The following is a 25188-nucleotide window of genomic DNA, read 5'->3' as shown; positions in this document are numbered from 1 at the left end:
TCTCTGGACTACCCCAGAGCTCGAATCCTTCACTGCAGCCCTGCAGGTCATTTTAGAAGCTGACTATCTTCATAGCATCCCCTGGCTTAGATACATGAAGGGGTTGCTCTACTCACTTGGGCTTAGAGAACTCTGGAATTCACCAACCACCTCCTCCTTTCCCTAAAAAACTGTATTGGCACATGGTAGACTCCGAAGATCAGGGGGCCGCACTTCATACTACATTATCTTGAGACTTTGTCAACCTAAAAGAGACATACAAGTACGAGGCTTTCTGGGACATTATCACGGTACCAAGGGAAAGGAAACTGTACTTTCAGTTCCGCACTGGCACACTGCCACTAAGACCGTTTACCAGCCACTGGTCACATGAAGAATCAACCACTTGCCCAGCCTGCAAAGCCCCCATTGAGAACCTCCCTCATGTCCTTTTTGCTTGCCCTGCATACACTGCCTCACGTAAGAAATGGCTGGCCCTGGCATGCAGACTGCTGGGAGTCCACAGTTCTGAAACAGCCCTCCGAATCCTCAGATCAGACACTCGGCCAGCGTTAGTGATTGCCGTCACCAAGTTCCTCTGAGCTATTGTTAGAGGAAACGTTTTATCTGTTTAATGGTTCCAACAACATTGTTCCATCATACTGTGAGAGTGCATTTTATCTTCATTTTATTCTTATTTTATCAGCCATACGTATTGTTATATTTATTTCAATTGTGTACTTATTTGTATTTATTGCTGCTATGTGCTCTTGTAGCCGAAATAAAGTTCTTTTGACTGACTGACTGACACAGGCTTCCCAAATCTCCTAAAGAATCTTAATTTAAACAAAGCAATGAGAACAACAATTTCAATAGTGAAAATACTAATTAATACCAGTAAAATTTGAGCAAGAGATATGCCATACATTTGTTCAGCAAACTAATAATATCAACTCATAAGTATAGAGAAAACACCTCACTAACTTCAGATTAGCATGTTGGGCTTCATGGAAAAGGTTTAGTAACATTAATTTAGAAAACATCTAGCTATGGGGCTATCAAAACAACAGCAGTATTAAAACAGTAGCAGTTGGTACCTTAAAAACTAAAGACAAACAACAACACACAGATTATACATTTACCTATCCCTAAGGTAATCAAGATTATAGCGTCAACTTTACCAGGGGGACAACAGCACCAGCATCAGGACAGGAACAGGGAAAGGGAGATGGTTTAGAATTTGGACTATAAGGTTACTAAACCATGAGATGATTAGTTCAGCATTGAACAGAAATAATAAACCCTGAAAATAATAAAGCACCAGAATGGCAGTAGACTGACTGGCAAAGCACAAAGGCCCTCATTACAACTCTGGTGGTCAGTGATAAAGCAGTGGTAATATCGCCAACAGGCCGGCGGTAAGAAAAATGGAATTTTGACCACAACGGAAACCGACAAAATAGACAGCCACTTTAACACTCCGACCGCCACGGCGGTAGCAACATGCACCGCAGCGGTAACCACCAACAGACACAGAGAAGACAATGTACCGCCCACTGTATTACGACACACAAATCCGCCACTTTTTCCAGTGCAGTACCAACTCCATCAAAGGCACGCCGGAAACAGCACACAGAAGGGAAACGACTCACCTCTCAACACTCAAGGAAGAACCGCAGCAGAGCAATGGAGCCTGAACTGCACATATTTCCAATGCTGGTCTACCTCCTACACCAGGAACACGAACTGCGGCGAAGACGACCACGGCGAGTACCGAACCTAGCACACAAGGGAGGGGGGGAGGAAAAAGAGAGTGACACACGCAACACTCCCACCTCCAACACAATACACACAAACAGATGCATCAACATTACATATACACCCCGTAACCCTAGGAATAGGGACAAAAGGAATTGATTAAAGTGAGTGTAATATTAACAATTTAGATAAATACGTCCTTAAAGCACAAAACAGTATGTACAATATATGCAAATGGAGGGACAATGCCCACTCCAAAATGTCCGTGGCCCACAGGCCATAACACATAGGCCAAGGCCACACTTGACTCCTGCCTCAATACGGAGAGAACACTGCAGGGGCATAAGATTGAAAACACACAGGCACCTCAGGGGGATGGGGAATGGGGGGGCACCTCACCCGGAAGATGGTACAACACCACTGTTCCTGGAGGGAGCTACATGCCCTCTGTGATGTCCTGGGGAGTGCAAAGCCACAGTCTCTCTAGTGGGTGGTTTGCCCACTGCTTGGTCCTGGGGAGTGCAAAGCCACAGTCTCTCTAGTGGGTGGTTTGCCCACTGTTTCCCATTAGTTCTGGAGGGGGCCTTGTGCCAGGTGTGCTTCATTTTGGAAATGAGGGGGTGAGTGGATGCCTTCTTCCACAGGTTCTGGAGGGGGCCTTGTGCAGTGTAGGCCCTCTCCTGTTGAAGGTCAGGTTGCAAGTGAGTGAACAGATAGAAAATGGCGGTCACGTCCGCGGCGGTCACCATTGGCTCCTGGAAACCTTAGGCCCCAATGATGACCAATGATGTTTTGCGCGGCGGTCATCGACCGCCTCCCGCAATGGCGCACAACGTCAGCGTAATTACCTAATTTCCACTTGTCCCTCCTCACAGTTCAGGTGGCCACCATTTCAGGGGGGAACAGGCCATGGCACCTAACAGCGTCATAGCAGACATAGGCACATCAACGGACCTACACGTTCACATACTGTTTCTGTAAAAAAAATGCAAAGCATAATAATCTGAGGATATGTTTGAATGTGACCATTTGCTCACCATTTTTCACCCTTTTTCAACTGCTGAGGATGAATAGGAGATGGAGACATACCCCCGTGTACAGACCCCTGGTGGACCTGGCGACAATGGAGGACAGGCACATTATTCTAACCTACAGACTTGATAGGGCCACAATCCATGATCTGTGTGCCCAGTTGGAGCCAGACCTGATCTCTGCTGTCCACCACCCCACTAGTATCCCCCCCTCTTGTGCAGGTCCTGTTAGTGCTCCATTTCTTGGCAAGTGGGTCTTTCCAAGCGACAGTGGCCATGGCAGCAGGGATGTCACAGCCTATGTTCTCAAATGTGCTGTCCAGAGTGTTGTCTGCCCTGTTGAAATACATGTGCAGCTACATCGGTTTCCCCCAGGTGGAGGATTTGGCCACAGTGAAGGCTTATTTCTATGCAATGGGACATATCCCCAACATCATTGGTGCTATTGATGGTACACATGTTACCTTTGTCCCCTCCCCCCGGAGAAATGAACAGGTGTTCAGAAATCAAAAGAGTTTTCACTCTCTGAATGTGCAGGTAGTGTGCTTGGCAGACCAATACATCTCCCATGTCAATGCAAAGTATCCTGAGTCTGTGCATGATGCTTTTATTTTGAGGAATAGCAGCATTCCATATGTGATGTCTCAACTGCAGAGGCACAGGGTGTGGCTAATAAGTGAGCCCCTGGTCCCCACCCAGTTTCTGTTGGTATATGGGTGTGGGATTGGCCCTAAGGGTGAGTGTCTGGCTAACAGGTATCCCTCGATATTTACAGGTGACTCTGGTTACCCCAACCTCTCATAGCTACTGACCCCAGTGAGGAATGCCAGGACAAGGGCAGAGGAATGTTACAATGAGGCACATGGGCGAACAAGGAGGATCATTGAGCGCACCTTTTGCCTCCTGAAGGCCAGATTCCGGTGCCTCCATCTGACAGGTGGATCCCTGTGCTACTCACCCAAAAAGGTGTGCAGATCATCATTGCATATTGCATGTTGCTCAACCTGGCCTTGAGACGCAAGGTGCCTTTTCTGCAGGAGGATGAAGCTTGAGATGGTCGTGTGGCAGTGGTGGAGCCTGTGGACAGTGACGAGGAGGAGGCAGAGGAAGAGGATGTGGACAACAGATCAACCATAATTCAACAGTACTTCCAGTGATAGAAAGGTAAGACACTGTAACTTCACCTTCCATTGCAGTTTTGTGTTGGATATTGTACATGGCAGCTTGATTTTCTTATTTCGATGGCCACTTACTGTACCTTTTGGCATCTCCATTTTCCAGATATCTGTGCCCTACTCTGGCTCCTGGTGTTTTTACTGCTGCCCACTACAGGTCATACCTATGTATCTATAACTGTACATTTGAATTGCTATGTTAACAGCTTGTTAAATGAATATATATTTCAATCAATTGACAGACTCCATACTTGTATTAGTTCCAAGGGTGTTTATTTAGGTGCTAATAAGTGTAGGAGGTATTGCAATGGGCTGGGTTGACAGTGGAGAAATGTCCAGGATAGAGTCCAGTCTGTTGGTATCACAGGTTCATTGTCCAAGGGGGCATATGGAGTGGGGCAATGGCAGTACAAGGTGGACAGGGTGACAGAGTGGGACACTAGGGTGACATTCAGGGGAGTTTTATTTCCTGCCGGGCGTCTTTGAAATGTTCTCTGGCTTCTGCCTGAATCGCAGGGACCTTTTGCGTGGTGGTTCTCCATCTGCAGGGGGATGGGTGCTGGTGGCCTGCTGTTCCTGTGGGGGGACCTCCTGTCCACTAGCATCAGCAGAGGTGGAGGGCTGTTCATCGGTGTGGCTAGTGTCAGGGGCCCGTTGGTGTGCCACTGCCTCCCTCATGGTGTTGGCCATGTCTACCAGCACCCCTGCAATGGTGACCAGGGTGGTGTGGATGTCCCTCAGGTCCTCCCTGATCCCCAGGTATTGTCCCTCCTGCAGCCGCTGGGTCTCCTGCAACTTGGCCAGTATCTGGCCATGGTCTCCTGGGAATTATGGTATGCTCCCAGGATGTTGGTGAGTGCCTCGTGGAGAGACAATTCCCTGGGCCTGTGCTCCCCCTGTCGCACAGCAGTCCTCCCAGCTTCACTGTTGTCCTGTGCCACTGGCCCCGGGTCCCTGATCGTCCTGTGTTTGTGGTGTTGTCTGGAGTCCCTGTAGTGGTGGACACACTGCTGATTGATGTGCCCTGGGGACAGAGGGATGGGCCTGCTGGGTGGGAACTGTGCTGGTGTTTCCTGAGGGGGGAGGCTCTGTGGTGGTATGGGACTGTGCCTGGGTCACTGACTGTCCAGAGGTACCTGATGGACCAGGTTGGTCATCCTGATCCATGCGTTCAGAGCTGCTGTCATCGCTGTGGGCCTATTCTGGGGGGGGGGCTGGATGTTGCTGCCACCTCCTCTCCTGTGGGTATGTAAATGCAGTGTTATTGTTACTGTGTGTGACATCTTGTGCATGGGTATGTTCCTCTCTATGGTTGTTATTACCAAGGCAGCTTTGGCTTGTGTGAGATGTGATTTGGTTGGCTAAGTGATTGTCACTAGTGTGCATGCTGTGATGATTGGGGTCCATGCAGGTCTGTGAGTGGTGTCCATGCATTGGTGTTGCATGCACGGCTTAATATTGGGATGGGTGTGTTGTGATGGTAGGGTATATGTGAGGTGGTGGAGTGATGGGGGTGAGGTTAGGGGTGGGAGTTTGTGACGGCATGCAGGTAGGGGGGTGGTGAACGTAGTAAAGATTTGACTTACCAGAGTCCAGTCCTGACAGGCTCTCAGGATGCAATATTGCCAAGACTTGCTCCTCCCATGTTGTTAGTTATGGGGGAGGAGGTGGGGGTCCACCGCCAGTCCTATGTATCACTATCTGGTGTCTTGCAACCACGGAACACACCTTCCCCCGTAGGTCGTTCCAGCTCTCCCTGATGTCATCCCTTGTTCTGGGGTGCTGTCCCACGGCATTGACACTGTCCACGACTCTCTGCCATAGCTCCATCAATGGACGTCTGCTGCACCTGTGATCCGAATAGCTGTGGCTCTACCCGGATGATTTCCTCCACCATGACCCTTAGCTCCTCCTCTTAGAACCTGTGGTGTCTTTGTGGTGCCATGGGTGTAGTGTGAGTGGTGTGTGTGAGTATGTATGGGGTGATGTGTTGGGGTGTGTGCATTGAGGTGCGTGAATGGTGTATGGGTGATAATGTACTGTGGCTCTAATTCAGTGGGTGCTCCTGGTGTGTGTCTCTCTCTGAAGTAACTTGTTTGTAGTGGTAAAGGGTTGTGGGTAATGTGTGTGTGTTTTATAGTGGTGTGGGTGTGTGGGTGTAAGTGTTTCAGGTGTAGTTTGAATTGTCCAATGTGGTGTTCTTTTGTTAGTGAGTGTGTATTTTGAGCGCGGCAGTATACACCGCCAATGGTTTACCATGGTTGAATGTCCGCCGTGGTGATTCGTGGGTCATAATGCTGTGGGTGTAGTCCTGTTGGCATAACGGTGTGGGTTTTGGTACCGCCATTTTATCACTGACCTTTGGGCTGGTGGACTTGTGTGTGTGTGTCTGTATAGTGGCAGATTTCTATGTGTGGGTCATAATACGCGTAGCGGTATACCGCCATGTCACGTTTTCAGTTCAGGGAAGACCTGGCCTGACAGTTCGGGCTGGACTGTTCCCATGGGGAACAGGGTCAAGACTGGTTTGCATATGGCTGGGTCCAAACTGGAATGGCATGGGCAGCAAAAAAGCGATGGATTTATGCCCAGATCTCTGTACTGGGGGTGAATGTTTCACATTGTTCAGCATTCCGTCCATCACTTGTTCTTTTTGCATTTGTCACCTGGCTGATGAGAGGTGAAACCCCGAAACCGGTCACAGGGTGCTTGTTTTCAGTTCAGGGAAGACCTGGCCTGGCAGTTCGGGCTGGACTGTTCCCATGGTCCCATGGTCAAGACTGATTTGCATATGGTTGGGTCCAAACTGGAATGGCATGGGCAGCAAACAAACAATGGATTTAGGCCCAGATCTCTGTACTGGGGGTGAATGTTTGACATTGTTCAGCATTCCATTCATCACTTGTTCTTCTTTGCATCCTGTAAGAAGCACGTCAAGAAAATAAGGGCTCTCTGCACTCAAACATTAAATTAAACTTACTAAACATTTGCTATTGGCTGAAAACATCAGGCAAAGAAACAACAGTCAAATTCAAACACATTAGATGTCAACAATACATAAAATGTTAAGTTGGAAAGCGTAACTCCAAACTATACTAAATGTATCTTGTGCGCCTTTTCTTCCATCTGTGATCAGTAAGCCCTTTGTTTGGTACATTCCAAATATGCTGCGAGACAGTTACAGAAAACTCGGTATCCTCAAAAACATGAGTTAGAAACATAGCTGCAGACAAGTATGTGAATAAAATGTATGAAACCTGTTATACAACGTACGTGAAAACATACAATTGTAACAACAGTAAGAACACTGGGTGTTAGATAACTTCCAACTGTGGTCTTGTCTGCTTGAGGCCCAGCAGAAAACAAGAAATACTCATATTGTTTCAGCATTTAATATAGCAGAGGACATGCTCCTAAAGAGACATGTTTTTCATTACAATGTTAGTTCATTTTATAAAAGCATGTGCAGGTTTTTCACACGATGGTGGGCAATAATAAAGGGCCATTTTATGTCAACATTAAATTTCATCATTAAATCATTTCACACATTAGTACATAAGTATGATTACATAAAAGATCAATTATTCATGCTAAATTTCGGCTCTCACATTGGGGACCAAAGAGCATTTCGCTTGATAGCTAGAGAAATTGGGAAAGTATATGCCCTGCCTAGTCTATGATTATGGCAAACACCATACCACCAAGCTTGAAAGGAATTCTGTAGAGCATTCTTCCAATTTGTAGTAATCTGTTGAAATGCAACAGCAATTAAGAAGTCTACAATTTGCATATTAAAAGCATAGTAATGCCACTCATCAGAAAGGCAAACTAAAAATACACTTATAAAAGTGAATGGTATTTGTGTGTGAAAAATAGAGTTAACGTGTTTCCATATTTGTAACCAGAATTGATAAGTGCAGGGACACTGAAATAAAACATGTTTAAATTCAGAAACTGATGCAGAACAGGACCAACAAGATAATGAAATGGCATTTTCAAACATATATAAAGAGGCAGGAGTAATTGAAAGATGATTATAAATGAAAAAGAGGATTTGAGTTGTGTTGGCAGCACGTGATGTTTTGCAGATTGTAAGCCATAATCTGTTCCACAAGGGATCGGCTTCCCATTGTAATTCAAGGATTGATTTTGGTCGGTCAACAGGGGGAGAGGTAAAGTGGGTATATAACGAGAATTGATAGGGGAAATTAGCAGCAGTGTTGGTATAGGTGAGATAGGAAGAGGGAAAATAAATAATGAATGAATTGAAAGGTATGTGGCAGAAACATAAAAAATCAGGGCCATATTTATACTTTTTGACGCAAAACTGCACCGGCGCAGTTTTACGTCAAAAATATTACCGCCGGCTAACGGCATTTTGGTGCGCCGTGCGGGCGTCAAATTTATACTTTGAGGCACGGCGGCGCAAACCACAGGTGGGAGTCATTTTTTTTTACGCACACCGCAGCGTCAAGCCATAAAGCAAAACGACGTTAACACAGCAGAAATGACTGTGGGTCGATTTATGACCCCGCAAAGCGGAAATGCGCGTTTTTTTGACGCAATAGCGTCAAAAAACCCTGCGAACACTGCCATTTCACCAGAGGAGAGCCAAAATGGATCCCAGATGCCACTACAGACCCCAGGAAGATGACAACAGACCAGGAACCAGACAGGAGGACCCACACAAGAACCAGGACACTTATAAGAAGAAAAGAAAGTGTCGCTTCAGTGCAGAGGAGCAGGAAATTCTGGTTAAAGAGGTGACGGAACACCAGCACCAACTGTTTGTCACCTCAAAGTTGCCAATCAGTAGGAGAGAGGCAATATGGCAACAAATTGTTGACAAGATTAACAGTGTGGCAGAAGTACGCAGAACAGTCATCGAGTGCAAGAAACGCTGGCATGACTGCAAGCGCAGGACCATGGAAAAGATGGCCAGGAACAGGAAGGCAGCACTGCAGACTGGAGGTGGGAGTCCAGCACACCAGGAGGCCCTGGACCACATGGAGGAGATGGACGCAGACGTCATCCCTGAGGAGATCATCACAGGGATTCAAGGACAGGACAGCGCAGACTACCAGGAGACAACGCACATGCAGGGTAAGTCGCATGGGGAATTGAAATGCACTAATGTCAACTGCAACCGGGGGGGAATACCTACTACACATTGCATGTAAGTCATCATATACATGGGGGCATGACCTGTACAGACAGAAGCTGGGGCACACCATTACACTACACCAACAACAGTCCCATGGGGGCATGCTGTCATGCCAACGATGGAGCAAAGGGAAATCCACGCCAGGAGGGAAGGCCACAACGTCAAACTGACATCCCGGCACACGTCAGCCACCATACCCCCTACATTAACTAGGGCCCTCTTAACAACCTCTAGCCATACCGACAACTGGAATGTAACTGCGACAACAGTTGCCACTACCACTTCCGCTCTGTGTGCAGCTCAAATAGCCAATGGCAGTAACATCCCCATGGATCATACACCCCTGGGGGGTTGAGGATGACAACTTCAACAATCCCCTGAAAAAAGACAAAGGCCCCAGTACTGTCAAATGTCAATGCCCATGGTTGTTGCAAACATCAGCCAATTTCAACAACAATAGGAGCTACATAGCACTAAGGACATACCCATGCTGCATGTGTCAGGGTCCATCCTGTGCCTGGGTCACAATGTAACATCCCAAATGTCATACTGCTCAGACAACAGCATTGAGGGGGGGGCACATGTAACTGGTCACTGACATACACCTGCACAGTCAGAGGAGGAAATAGGACACTGCTACAACAGAGGAAATAGGACACTGCTACGACAATCAGGGCAATCCAATGTACCACACATTCCCCAACATCAGCAGTACACATTACCAATGCCAACATCCATATTGTGTCATAACATTGCTATGCATCGGATATGCTACATGTCAAATACATTTAAGTGGACGTGAAAGATCAGAGATTGGGGCAGGTCCAGATTGTTAAGTGTGCTGCTAGTGCCATCAGGACACCCACAGCCAGTGAAAGGTCTCACCATGAGAATGGATGTAGACGGAGGGTTGAGTAGGACAAGAAGGTGGCAATTCACTATTTGGCCAAAACCAACACCTAGAAGAGATGATGCCGACAAGTCTAATAACTTAATAACATACATGTGACATGCAGATGGGCCATAGGCCTGGGAGAATGCCCTTCTGAAGGACTGGAGCAATGAACACGAAACAAGATCACAATCTGAATTCATCACAAGGCAGGCATGTCACATCACTCATGCCACAACACAGACACACTAATTGTACCCTGTTTCATTGCCGAGGAAGATGGATCTCCTGCGGATATGCCTGTCCCAGATTACCCTAATGACATGGATGACGAGCTGATAAACATTCCCCAGGAGACTATCCAAAAGGTCCTTGAAACCCTCCAGACCCCACCTTCAGTCACAAGGAGGAGCACAGAACAAGCAGCCATTGCAGAGGATCCACCCACCACCCCAGTTGTAAGACCTGCGAGCTCCAATACAGCTGAGGACTCAGACGACACAGGCACCAGCTTTGAGAGAACTGTAGTTGGGGTACAGCAGGAGCTGGCCAAGGAGGTGCGGGTGGGGATGCAAACTATGGCAGCCAGCCTGGAGGGGGTGCGTTTGTGCATGATGTCATCTGCAGATCAGGCAACAGCTATGCAAGCCCTAACATCTATCTTGCAGGAACAGCAAAAATCCCAGAAGGAAATCAGCACAGCTGTAATACAGTTGACCTAACACCTACAACAGCAATCCTGTCAACGCGTGCACGAATGCAACATTGAACCCCTCAGGGATGACCTGGCTGCCTACCATTGTGATGTGGCTGCTATTCTCAGGAACCAGCAGATCCTCCTTGCTGCAGTACTGCCCTTAAGACCTTCACAGGGAGCAGCAACCGGGATGTCTGACTCCACGTCTTCTAACACTGAGGTGTGTGTTGCCCCTTCACAACCACCACCACCAAGAACAGAGGAGGCAACACACACAGCAGAGGAAGAAGACATGGAACAGATAACCTTCACACGGAATAGTACCCAGAAGCACTAGTCCCTGCCACATGGCCAAATATTACCAAGGTCCTGCGCTTTGTAACATGCCAGTCTTGCAACAACTCTACTTAATGACTGTTCTGCTTACCACTGTATATCTTGTCAGCCTGCCCAGTGATTGTCTCTCTCCTACTCATTGGCAAATCCTGTCCCTCTGCACTGTCTGAAACATCACCCCAGCATGTCAAAAGCATTTCTGTAACCCCTTGTGAAGGATCACAATGTAAGATGTCACTCTAATGGACTCACAATCATGGACAATGTACAGGTAGCACTACAGCACTTTTCAATAAATAGCACTTACACAACAAATCTGTCTCTGGGTAATGTGACATTTCAACTGTGCAGTAGATAACTGAAATGTGCCTACTGTCTGCTATTGGCCCTCAAAGGAGAAATGTACATGATATATGTCATTTACAGTGTTTGAGTATGTGACCATTGTATGTTACGCATCACATTAGCTCTGGGATTTTCAGTGTCCTAATCAGTATATCAGCAATGCTCCATGAGGCAACACTCTTATTCTGATAGTTAGAGATGAAGGTGTGCAAAAATAATTAGCCAGACCATGATATGGTGATTATTATAGGTGTTTATGTAAATTAGTTGATTAAAGTGGTGATGGTGATTATATTTAAAAGAAATTGTTCACGATATGTTGCCGCCTGCGTATACCAGCGGCTGTGTTCTGTAGTTCCCCCTCATGTTGCAGGCCAGCATCCTCCTCTTCCTCCTCTTCAGGCATGTGTGGCTCTGGTTCCAGGAGGGGAATGTTCCTTTTGATGCAAATGTTGTGCAATATTGCACATGTTAGGATGATCTTACAGACCATCTCCGGGGAATATAGGAGGCTACCACCAGTGATGTCGAGGCACCGGAACCTTGGCTTGAGGATGCCGAAGGTCCTCTTGACTATGGTGCGTGTCCTCCTATGTGCGTCGTTGTAGGCATGCTCTGCTGCAGTACTCGGGTTGCCAATAGGTGTCATTATCCATGGCTGGATGCCATACCCCTAATCAGCTGCAAGAGAAAATGAATGGGATCATGTTGATGTAGCTAGCCCCATTGAAATGACCTTTCATGGCAGTAGTTGTCTTGTGTTGTCTGTGACTCTTTTGTATTATTATGCCACATCCTAGGCTTGTAGCATGTACCATCTGCATCGTGTTGTTTCCTTCGCTGAACCAGTGTTTGGCTGCTGACCGTTTGTCAGCAGTATATTTTGGGATTTGCAGTACAGTGTGCCCTCCGTAGCATTGCGACTTGTGATACAGGTGTCCGTGTGTCTTCACTGGGGGTGAGATGATAGTTCCATACACAGAATTATTTTGACAGTGTTGTTAACACGTTCATATCAATGTACCCTGGGCATCCCATACTTTTAGACTTATGCAATGGATTAATGTAAACGTTATTGGGACACTTACAATTTGCATGGTGACATTTAGGCAACCCACTCCACACGTTGTGATCTTTGACGTCTTAACATTAGGCTGTACAGTAATTTCAGATGTGTGACAGGTTCAATGGTGACCTAAGAAACATGGCTAACGATGTCACGACCTCAGTGTGTTCCTGTTCACATGTTTCTGTTGTGGTGTATGTGTTGTGTGTCCTAGAGGGTTGCTGTGCAGTGTGTACATAAGTAGGTTTTTGTACTTACCAACAAGTAGTCCATTGCCATACTGTCCATCCTGGAAGTGTTCATTGATGGTGCAGTGACGGAAGATGAAGGAGTCATGGACACTCCCAGGATATTTAGCCTCGATGTTGATCAATCCTTGGTGATCGACTATGGCCTGCACATTGATGGAATGTGTGTGCTTCCTTTTGCGGTTGAGGTGTTCAGTTGCAGCAGGTGGCACAAGGCGTACATGTGTACAGTCGATTGCACCAAGGACGTGTGGGAAGCCACTAATGAGGTAGAACCGCTGTTTTCTGCTGCTTTTGCAGTGTGTTAGGGAAGCAGATGTGGCGGGGTGTGAGTCCAATGATGGCATCCAGTACTTTGGGCAAAAAGGCAGAGAATGATGGTTGTGATATTCCGGCAACCAGGGCACCAGTTGTTTGAAGAGAGCCACTTGCTAGCATGTGAAGTACGGCAAGCAGCTTGGTTTCTGTTGGGATGGTGCGGGGTGTTAGCAAAGTGGGTGCCAACTGCGGTTCAATGTTTCGCAGCAGCTGCTGAATAGCCTGCCAGTTCAACCTGTACCTCTGGATGATGTCGTGCTCCCTGAGGCCATGAAGGGTTGTCCTGGGGCAGAATATCCTCTCCTGCCTTCTGCGCTGCATTTGGGGGTCCCTGCTGGTAGCTGTTGTTGTAGCTGCTGGCCTCTGCGTGCACGCTGGATAAGAATCACCTTCATGTCTCCCTTTTGCTGCTCTGCTGCTCTGCTGTTGCTTCTGTGTGTTCTGATTAAATACAGGTGTGTTTGCCCCATTTTAACGCCTGCCCTGACCCAGGTGTTAAATTTTGACGCAAATCGGGCTGTGCGTCATTTTCCGGGTCCGCCTTCTGGCCGTGCGTTATTTTTGCCCGAAAGCATAAATATGACGCACAGCCGTTTAAGTCATTTTTTTGGACGGGAACGCCTACCTTGCATATCATTAACGCAAGGCGGGTTGCCGCATCCAAAAAATTACGCATACAGCGGGATTTTGACATCCGCGGGCTCGGGCGTCAAAGTTTAAATACGGGGTAACGTTTGTGCTGAATGTGCGTCAAAATTGTTGATGCACATTCGGCGCAGGCGGAGTATAAATATGCCCCTCAGTGACTCAAATTTGGGTTGATGTGAGTGAGGGAAGTGAAACGTGGATTGAGTTTGAGAAAAAGAGATAGGTGAGTGGTTATGGATGAATTGATGAGTCCATAGTAGACCTTTATCTCTCCACGCTTTCCAAAAAATTGCTTTATTAATAATTTTAATGAGTTTATTATACCAAATCGAGGATTGAAGGAATTGATCTAGAGGTGAAAGAGAAGAAATATAAAATCTTCGCAATATTCTGCCAGCATTTTTAAGAATAGGAAGAGACATGGAATATGGGCTTTGAATAAAAGATAACAATTCTGCAAATGAGAAAGGTTGAATAAAAGATAGCTCCAATTCTGTCCATAAAGGAGGTGGAATTGTGGTTGAGATATATTGAAAAATTATTGATTGTTTTAAACAGAAAGGGGCATATTTATACTCTGCTTGCGCCGAATGTGCGTCAAAAAGTTTTTACGCACATTCGGCACAAACCCAGCCCCATATTTATACTTTGACGCCCGACCCCACGGACGTCAAAATCCCACCATGTGTGTCATTTTTTGGAAGGGGGAACCTGCCTTGCGTTAATTATATGCAAGGTAGGCGTTCCCTTCCAAAAAATGACTTTAAGGCCTGTGCGCCTTATTTATACTCTGGCGTCATTTTGACGCACAGGAGGGGTGGGCCTTAAAAAACAGCGCCCACCCCTGATGGGTGCCGTTTTTTAACGCCTGGGTCAGGGCAGGCGTTAAGGGACCTGTGAGCTCAGAAGGAGCCCAGAGGTGCCCTCCCCTGCCCCCAGGGACACCCCCTGCCACCCTTGTCCACCCCAGGAGGACACCCAAGGATGGAGGGACCCATACCAGGGAAGAAAAGGTAAGTTCTGGTAAGTATTTAAAACAAAAAAAATGTAAGTGACATGGGGGGGCCTGATTTGGGCCCCCCTACATGCCACTATGCCCAATGACCATGCCCAGGGGACAGAAGTCCCCTGGGCTTGGCCATTGGGCAAGGGGGCATGACTCCTGTCTTTGCTATGACAGGAGTCATGTCAATGGAGGTTAGGAGTAAAAAAAATGGCGCCAGTCCGGTGTGAGGCCTGATTTTTGCCTCAGACCTGACTTGCACCATTTTTTGACACACAACCCCTATTTTCCTATACGCCGGCACTGCCTGGTGTGAATCATTTTTTTTTACGCGTACCAGTCCGCAGCGCCGGCTAACGTCATTCCATAAATAAGGCGCCCGCATGGCGCGTTAGAATGGCGTTAGCCGGCGGTAAAATTTGTGACGCACAACTGCGTAGGCGCAGTTATGCGTCAAAAAGTATAAATATGACCCAAAGTGTTTTGATAAGATTGAAAATGAGGAACATTAACTTCCCCTTGTTGCTTATTCCTTTGTAATTTGGACAAAAATATACAATGTTTTCATTAATCCATAAGAATGCAGTGAGGATATAATAAAAAACATTTTTAATTAGAAGCAGAAAAGTTAATTGGATTTGCCGAAAGATAGAAAAGAATGATAGGGACTAACATCATCTTAATGGAATTTAACCTTCCCACCAGAAGAGAAATCACAGGTTCCATTGTGAAGTATGGCTAGATAAAGTAGAAAGTAAAGCAGTAGAATTAAGGGATAAAGTGTATTTGACAGAATTAATGAACTAAAGGCCCAAATAATTGATTTTTATCGGCTCCAATGAAACCCTGAAGGGAGGAAATCATGTTTGAGACACCATTTATTAAGTGGGAGGATTTCACAGTTGTCAGAATTAAATTTATGACCCGAAAGAGAAGCAAAAGTGGAAACTGCATTTAAAAAAGGGCTGTAAAGAAGAATCAGGAGAGACCATATATAAAAGCATATCATCTCTGTAAACTGAACATTTAATTTGCTTATCTCCATATTTGTAGCCTGGGATGGCACTATTTTGCTTAATTTTAGATAGAAAGGGCTCGAGAGCAAGAATAAAAAGAAGAGGTCACCTCTATGAAATAGAAAAGAAGAAGAAATTAATCCATTGACAAATATCGATGCAGAAGGGGAAAAGTATAAAAGAGAGACTAAGTTGATGAACTTTTTTTTAAAACTGAACCATGAAAGTGTAGAGGATATAAATTTCCAGTGTATCTGATCAAAAGCTTTCTTAGCATCTGAGGAAATGGCTGCTAAAGAATGTTTATGAGGCGTAGATTTACTCAGATAGTCTAAAACAAGCCTGGTATTATCAGAGAGTTGTCTACCTTTAACGAAACCAGCTTGTCGCAACCAATTAAATTGGTGGGGGAGATTAAATTGGGGAGGAGAGGGTTAAGGCATAATGTGAGAAACTTGGTAAAGATTCTATAATCAGAATTAACTAAGGAAATGGGTCTATAATTTTTGCATAACTTACGATCTTTATTATCTTTTGGTATGAGATATATTAAGGCTTCTTGAAATGTCCGGGTAGCAGAATTAGAAGTAAAAAAGGTAAATAATCAATGTAATTCGGGAATTAATTGTTTAGAGAAGTGAAGGTAGTTAATAGCAGTACGAATGTCATGAGTGTAATATCAGAATCAAGGGAAGAAAAGTCAGTGATTAAATCGATCTCCTTACAAATAAAAGAAAGCTATGAGTTAATATAGATTTTAGAGGATGTTATTCTGGTGTCTAGAGATTTTGATAAAAGTTAGTAAATTCATTAAGCATATCGTTGTCTTTAAAAAGAGGTACGGAGTTGTACCTTAAGATATTTTCTATTTTAGTTTGTTCCTTTTTAATTTTAAGATAATTTGCTAATAATTTACCTGCTTTATTTTGACCATGATAGTATCTGGAACGAGAGTTAGGAAGATAAGAGGTAGCTTCTTCCATGGGGAGTTTATTGAAGTCAAATTTGGAGTTATTATCTAAACAGGTCTTAGATTTGGATGTGAAGTAGGACTGTTCTAACGTTTTGATGCATGATCATTGTTTGATGGCTGTAGTGAATTGTTTGTGAATGGAGGAATGGACAAAAGAAGACATGGAGGAGCGGTCTAAAGAAGGATCTATAACCAGATTGCAATCCCCTCCGAAAACTAAATAGGCATCAGAAATAGACATCAGTTTGGATGCAATTGAAGTTCAAAATGTTTAAACAGGATGTGTGGGTGTATAAATATTGAAAACAGATATTTGTATTTTATTTACTTGGAACCTTACGAGAAGGCACCGACCTTCTTGATCTGATTCTTGTGATAACAAGGTAACATCTAGAGGTTTTTTTTACATATAAGTACAATCCATTATGTTTCCCATTAACAGGTGATGGAAATGCACATCCACCCAGTTTCTAACAGTTTTTTTGGTCTCCAATTCAGTAACATGAGTTTCCTGCAACATAGCAATATCAGTGTTTAATTTGGCTAAAAGAGGAAGAAATCTTTGGCCCATATTTATACTCGGTTTGTGCTGAATTAGCATCATTTATACTCGGTTTGCACTGTATTAGCGTCATAATTCAGCTCAAACCTAACTCTATATTTAAACTTTGGCACTAGACACGTCTAGCGCCAAAGTGATGAAGTTAATGTTGTTTTCTGGATGTGAAAACCTATCTTGCGTCAATGAGATGCAAGGTAGGCGTTCCCAGCCAGAAAAGGACTATATGGCCTTAGCGCCAGATTTATCCCCGTGCCTAAATCCAGCACAGGGGATGGGGGCCTTAAATAATGACGCTAAGCTTGCCTAGCGCCAATATTTAATGCTTGGGTATAGGCAGGCGCTAGGGGACCTGTAGGCATATTTCCATGATCAAAGACCATGGAAAAAGCCCATAGGAGCCCTTCCCTGGCCCTAGGAACCCCTCCACCCACACCAGGGGGACACCACAGGTAAGTCCCGGTAAGTATTTTTTTTTTTCACACCCGGAGGCCCTGACTTGGGCCCCCCTGCATGGCGCTGGCCCCAATGGCTATGCCCAGGGGACGTTTGCCCCTGGACATGGCCATTGGGGTGGTGGGCATGGCTCCTGTCTTAACTAAGACAGAAGCCATGTCCATGGCGGTTGTGCACCAGAAAATGGCGCTACACTGCTTATAGGCTTTTATTTGCCTCTAAACAGTGTAGCGCCATAATTTGGCGCACAAGCTCCGGTTTCCCCTACGGCTCCCTTACCATGTTTGCGTCCTTTACAAGGACGCTAACAGGGCATTAGCACCGGCTAGCGCCATTCCATAAATATGGTGCCCGGCCAGCATCTTGGAATGACGCTAGCCAGTGCTATACTTTTTCACGCAAAAATTAGTTAGCGCAGTCTTGCGTGAAGAAGTATGAATATGGGCCTTTGTCACTTAATAGGTGAACCTAATCCTTTTACATTCCAAGTAATAATACATAAAGTCACGAATAAAGAATTGCATTGAAATTAGCATATGCTATAAGTAGAGAGTAACAAGAACATAAATTCATTACTTGAGAAAAAAATACAACTTTGAAATTCTTTGCAGAAAGAGAAATACAAAAAAAGAATGCATTAAAAGAGAAGGAACATGATGGAGAATACAAAATATAGAAAAAAGAGATAGGAGAGAGTCTGAAAATAGAAGGAAAGAAAAAGAGATGCAGATCAAAAAAAGAAAACATGAAAAGGATTGAAGAAATGAGGATGTTGACATGGACATTGTAAGACAAAAGACATACCAAATACAAAGACAAAATAATTGGGTGTGGTGCGACCACAAAAGAGAAGATGACAACAACTGGGATCCAGAGGCAGCTGGAGGGATTAACATCCAGGCCATAAATATGGGTATAGAAATAGGAGAGGTTGCTGGACATGACACAGAAAAATTACCTAAGAAGTGTATAAAAAATAAATATGATTAAGTTATACAAAAATGTAATACTAAAATAATAATAAACTAATAAAACATGAAGGTAAATATTAGATTAACCAAAAAATTATAACATAAAATACAACAACAACAACATGAAATATGAAAAAAAAGTTATATGATGCTTTCAAGTGAAAGGATTCTTGGAAGTGTCCATGGTTTCCATTTTACAATTATCAATACATTTCTGCATTACAGAGGGATATTTATACGTTGTTCCTTGTTATTATAAGCTACTTTAAAGAAGCAAGGATGGAAAAGACCAAATTGGGCTCCAAGAGAATGTAGCTCAGGACGCATGCCTAGAAATTACTTCCGTCTGTCTGCTGTAGCCTTAGCCAGATCCTGAATAAAATATAATGGGTTTCCTGACCAAGTAACAAGTCCTTTGGTTTATGCTGCCTTAATAACTGTGAGGAGATCTTGATATTCCAGAAAACATATTATGACTATGGAAGGTTTTTGTGACAAGGAGGCATGTTGAGATTGATGCCCAAGTTTATGAGCATGTTGTTTTATTAAGCTTAGTGGATTCAGGCAAGTCCAAAATTTTGGAGAGAAAGTTTTGTAAAAAAGAAAGAGGTTGAGAACCCTCAGGTCCATATTTATACTTTTTTAGCAATGTATGTGCGTCATTTTTTTACGCGAAAGCGGCGCAAACATACAAAATACAATTATATTTTGTAAGTTTGCGCCGATTGTGCATCAAACAATGACGCAAATGCGGCGCTAAAAAAGTATAAATATGGGCCTCAGTTTCTTTCGCAAGACCATAAATGCAAAGAGTATTATGCCTATTGCGATTTTCTAAATCTTCAGTGACTTTCTTAATGTATGACACTTCCACTTTAAATGTGTAACATTTTGAGCAGTGTCTTGAACAGAAAGCATCTGATGTTCTATGCTCGCAACTCTATTTTCCATCAGAGACCATTTGCCGTCCAGTCGCTAAAGTTTTGTATTAGTTTCCTCCATGTAGGGCTTCAAGGCACGGATCTCATCTGCATGGAGCTCTATAGAAATAGAGGATCTATCAGGTGATGGAGGATCTTTTTTGGCCTTTTGTTTGCTGTTAAAGGAGTTGTTGTTGGTATTTTAGAAGCTTGCTTTGAACCTTATAAGGATTAACCTAAACAGAATTTCTATTCTGTTTCACACACCAGGTAAGCCAGTTTGGCCATACTGATTGATAAATTGTTTAAGTGCCTGGTGCCCATGATTGTTTGATAAAATGTGTAGCCTTTGGCAAAATGCCTGGGGTTCTCCACGATGTCCCAAAATGTTCTCAGCTGCTAGTGTAAGGAGCTGATTGGCGATGAAATTGTGGAGTGATCCTTGGGGATTTCGTAGAAGGTTATGGAAGGAAAGTATGAGAATTTGAAAGTCAGACAATAATTCCTGCAGAATTGTGAACCAAACCTGAGAGTACCACACAGGAGTAATTAACACTAGAGAAGTTTGTTTACGCCTAGCCTAAGTTAGTACTCTGGTGAGCCTCATAAAGGGAGAAATTGCACAATTGAGACTGTGTGACCAATACTGAAACAAGTCGTCTGTGGTTTTAGCCATGGGATCTGTTCTAAAGCTGCAAAAAAGGGAATTTGGGTATTCAATTGATATACATAAAATTCTACAGAAAAGGGACCCCATGAGAAGAAGCACTTTTGAATACTGACGGGTGTTGACAGACAGTGAACATTGCGATTGGGCTGGCCAGGGGCGGCCCTGCACTGCCCATGCCAAGTGCATGGGCAGAGCAGGGACCCCCTTAGGGCCCCCTGCACCTTGTCTCCACCAGCTGTTTCATGGCAGGGCTACTGCCATGAAACTACTGGGGGAGTTGTAATCCCCAGGGCAGTACAGCATGCAGCACTGCCCTGGCGGATGAGGACCACCAGAACCGCCACACCGTCGGACTGACGAAAAGTGGCAGTGCTGGCGGTCCAACCGCTGCGGTTGTAATGTGGCGGTCTGACCGCCACTGTGAACCTGACGGTCTCATCAGGGTTGTAATCAGGCCCTATGTGTTAGTTTGCCATCATGTTGAGATTCACTGGTAGGTATTCTCTCTGGGCAGAGATTTTGTTTTGGAAGCAGAATTCACAGAATATTTTTCTTAATTCCCATTGAGGTTTGGGTTTTGTTCCCCCTAGCTGATTGATGTATCTGACCACTGTCAGGTTGTCCATTCTTAATAAAACTGCACACTCTACTTTGTGGTTTACAAATGTTCTGTTCACAAAGGGCCCTAGCACATTGAAAAAACTGATATGCAGTGATGACTCCTTATTTTACCATATACCACCAGCTGATATTCCACCACGTCTTATGCACAAACCTGTCAGACTTTCATCTATCTGACTTTAACACAAGATTAGGTGCATAAACAAAAATTCCCCAAAATTGTCATTCCGTTCCAAGATTCCAAATGGTCTAATCACTGCTAGAGTTCCAGGACAGACTCATGGTCACAAAAAAACTGTTGGGCTGATTTATCTTTGGGTTGTGTTGCCCTTGCATCACACATGCTGTCAACAAAGCAATCCTTAAGTCATTTTTACCAAGCAGCGCAAAGCCATCATGCATGGCCCTACATTGCTTGGTACATTTGGTGTAACACAAGGCAGCGCAAGTCAATACCTTGCATTACTCTGCTGTTGGAAGGCATTCCATAGGTGGAGCTTGGATGTTCACACGCATCCACCCATGAATTTCGGCACATTCTCAGATTTATCAAGAGTGGTAAATCTGGGAGAGTTTCAAAATGCTATGCCTTCACGATAGAGGCCCCAGGAGGAGAAATTTCTTCATTTCTCTTTGTTGTTTTCTCTTTGTAAGTATGCTGCATGCTGCACCATACTTAGGCCCATATTTATACTTTTTGATGCAAACCTGCGTTAGTGAAGGTTTGCATCAAAAAGTATACTGCCGGCTAGCGCCATTCCTGGATGCCAGCCAGGCATCATATTTATGCTATTACGCTAGCAGGAGGTAAGGCCCAGTTAGTGTAAAAATGATTGACGCTAACCAGGTGGGGGAGGCGTGGGGGAAACTGGAAGTTGTGCATGAAAGAATGGCGCTAGTCAGGTCAGAATAAACAAAATGACTCTAACCTGATTAGCGTAATTTTTCCCACGATTCACCCCCATGGACATGACTCCTGTCTAAGTAAAGACAGCAGTCATGCCCCTCAGCCAAATGACCATGCCCAGGGGACTTATGTCCGCTGGGCATGGCCACTGTGCACAGTGCCATGTAGGGGAGGCAAATTTAGGCCCCCTATGGCACTTTGAAAAAAAATTAAACATACTTACCTGGACTTACCTGGGATGGGTCCCCCCCATCCTGAGGTGCCCTCCAGGGTGGGTGTCCCTGGGGGCAGGAAAGGGCACCTGTGGGCTGTTTCCATAGTCTCTGACCATAGAAAAAGGCCCACAGATCCCCTAATGCCTGCCCATACCCAGGTGTTAAATAATGGCACTAAGCAGGATTAGCGCCATTATTTAAGGCCCTCCTCCTCCTGTGCATGAATTCAGCACGGGAGGATAAATATGGCGCTATGGCCATAGTGTGGGTTTTTGCCCAGGAACTCCTACCTTGCATCTCATTGACTCAAGGTAGTTTATCTGCAAGCATGACCTGACGCAAACTCCAAAACTTTGGCGCTAGACGGGTCTAGCGACAAAGTATAAATATAGAGTTAAGTTTGTGCCGGATTTTAGTAAAAAAAGTATGCAAATCTGGCACAGAGTATAAATATGGGCCTTAAGAAAGAGAAAAAAGCCTCTAAAGATTTTTTTGTGCTGAAAGGTGTCCCTTCCTACACAAAAATCTATCCTAGCTGCAACGTAGGCACCATGCACCATGACGCAAGGGTGTTTGTGTTGGTGGTAGGTTGGAGTATGTGCACCAGCGGAAAAAGAGAGCAGGAATATGATTGATATGGCACATTCCTGCCCTTTCCATATCATGCAGTGCAGCAAGTTGTCTTGCTGCATCCCGCTGCACCAAAGTCTCATAAATCTGGAGCCAGATCGGTGTAGGAGAGATCTTTGCATATGTATAGTGCCGGCTTGCGCCATTCCTGCCATATGAAAGCAATGGCACAAGCCGACACTCAGCTTGGGCTAGCGTCAACTAAAATGATGCTAACCGGGTGGGGGTGGCGGTAGGGAAGGAGGAGGTTGTGCCCCAAAAAATGACGCTAGCTTGGTTAGAGGCAAAAAAATGCCTCTAGCCAGCCTAGCACTATTTTCTGGATCACAACCACCAAAAACATGACTTCTGTCTTAGGAAAGACATGAGTCATGACCACCACGTCGATGGCCAGCACAGGGGACAAGAGTCCCCTGGGCATGGTATTGCACCCTGTGCCATGCAGACAGCTCCAAGATGGGGCCCCTGATGGCACTTTAAAAAATACACTTTCCAAAACTTACCCTACTTACCTGTGTTGGCATCCGCCATCGTCTGGTGTCCCTCTGTTGTGTGTGGGAATGTTCCTGGGGCTTGGGGTGGGCACCTGTGGACCTATTCCGTGGTGTCTGACCATGGAAATGAGTCCACAGATCCCCTAACGCCTGGTCTGACCCAGGTGTTAAATCACGATGCTAAGCAAACTTAGCACCTTTATTTAGTCCCTCCTCCCACCCATTTTTTAAATGGGAATGCCTAACCTTGCATCTCATTGATGCAAGGTAGGTGCACGCATTCAAAAAATGGCGCAAACTCCTATATTGTGACGTTAGACATGTCTAACATCAAAATATAAATATGGAGTTAAGTTTGTGCCAAATTTGCGTCAAAAAAATGATGCAAATTCAGAGCAAGCAGAGTATAAATATGCCCCTTAGTCTCTGTAAGGTCCGGTTATAAAGAGGATCAGGAAAGATCACTGGTTTTGAGAAAGAGGGAAGATCCACTATCCTGTCTAGCAATCTCAATGAGATTGCAGACGTTTTTTTTAAATGATTAAATAGCTGTCTAAACAGGTTTTAATTTTGACTGAGGTAGTGGTAAGATTGCTCTCATATTCTGTGGTCAAGTTTGTGACAATGAAGATTTCTCCAAGGTAATTACGAATCCTAGTGATTGAAGAAGGGAATTATTAATGGCAGGTGATTCTGAACTGTTGAAGGAGACTGTGCCATGATTAAAACATGATCATTGTTTTAAAATCTTTGCAAAGCACCAGGGTGCTAAGTCTAACCCAAAGGAAAGGCGAGTGCATTGTAAGGTTTGGTCCTCTGATAGGAACTGGAGATACTTCCAGAAATCCTTGAGTTTGGGAATCGTCAAATATGCATCCTGTAAGTCTAGATGGATCATCCTGTTTTCCGGAAGTAGTATGGCCCATATTTATACTTTTTGACGCTAAACTGCGCTAACGCAGTTTAGCGTCAAAAAGTTTTGCGCCGTCTAACGCCATTCTGAAGCGCCATGCGGGCGCCGTATTTATGGAATGGCGTTAGACGGCGCAATCAGACCGGCGCTGCCTGGTTTGCGTGGGAAAAAACCACGTAGACCAGACAGCGCCGGCGTAGGGGGAAAATGGCGCATGGGCGTCTTAAAATGGGGCAAGTCAGGTTACGTCGAAAAAATCGTCTTAACCCGACTTGCGCCATTTTTTAACGACGCCCATCCCCCATCAACATGACTCCTATCATTGTAAAGATAGGAGTCATGCCCCCTTGCCCAATGGCCATGCCCAGGGGACTTCTGTCCCCTGGGCATGGTCATTGGGCATAGTGGCATGTAGGGGGGCACAAATCAGGCCCCCCTATGCCACAAAATATTATTAAAAAAAAAAAAAAAAAAACTTACCTGAACTTACCTGAATGTCCCTGGGGTGGGTCCCTCCAGCCTTGGGTGTCCTCCTGGGGTGGGCAAGGGTGGCAGGGGGGGCCCCTGGGGGCAGGGGAGGGCACTCTGGGCTCATTTTGAGCCCACTTGTCCCTTAACGCCATGCCTGACCCAGGCGTTAAAAAGCGGCGCAAATGCGCCGTTTTTAGCCACGCCCACTCCCGGGCGTCGCTTTTGCCCGGGAGTATAAATACCACGTAAAGGCCTGGGAGTCATTTTTTAGACGGGAACGCCTCCCTTGCATATCATTAACGCAAGGAAGGGGTTCACGCTAAAAAATGACGCACATTCCGGGAACTTTGGCGCTATTCGCCTCTAACGCCATAGTATAAATATGGCGTTAGTTGGCGTTAGTTTTGCGTCGAAATTGCGTAAAAAAAAACGACGCAATTTCGGCGCAAACGGAGTATAAATATGGCCCTATATCTCTCCAATGCAAAATCATTCCCGTTGTGAGGTTTTGGTAAATAACAAATTGAATGAACTACTCAAGGTTTATTGTAGGTCACAATCTTTTGTTCATTTTGTTTTCCTCTAACAAAGTTGTTTCTATTGTCCCTTGGAGAAGCAAAGTTTGAACTTCCTGAGTTACTAGGAGTTTTAGTTGTTAAGTTGTTGAGGGAAACATAGGAGCATATTTATCCCTTGGAGAAGTAAAGTTTGA

This window comes from Pleurodeles waltl, chromosome 4_2 (assembly GCF_031143425.1).
Source record: "Pleurodeles waltl isolate 20211129_DDA chromosome 4_2, aPleWal1.hap1.20221129, whole genome shotgun sequence".
Taxonomy (NCBI): Eukaryota; Metazoa; Chordata; class Amphibia; order Caudata; family Salamandridae; genus Pleurodeles; species Pleurodeles waltl.
The sequence above is the reverse complement of the archived record's forward strand: the minus strand, read 5'-3'. Positions refer to the sequence as shown.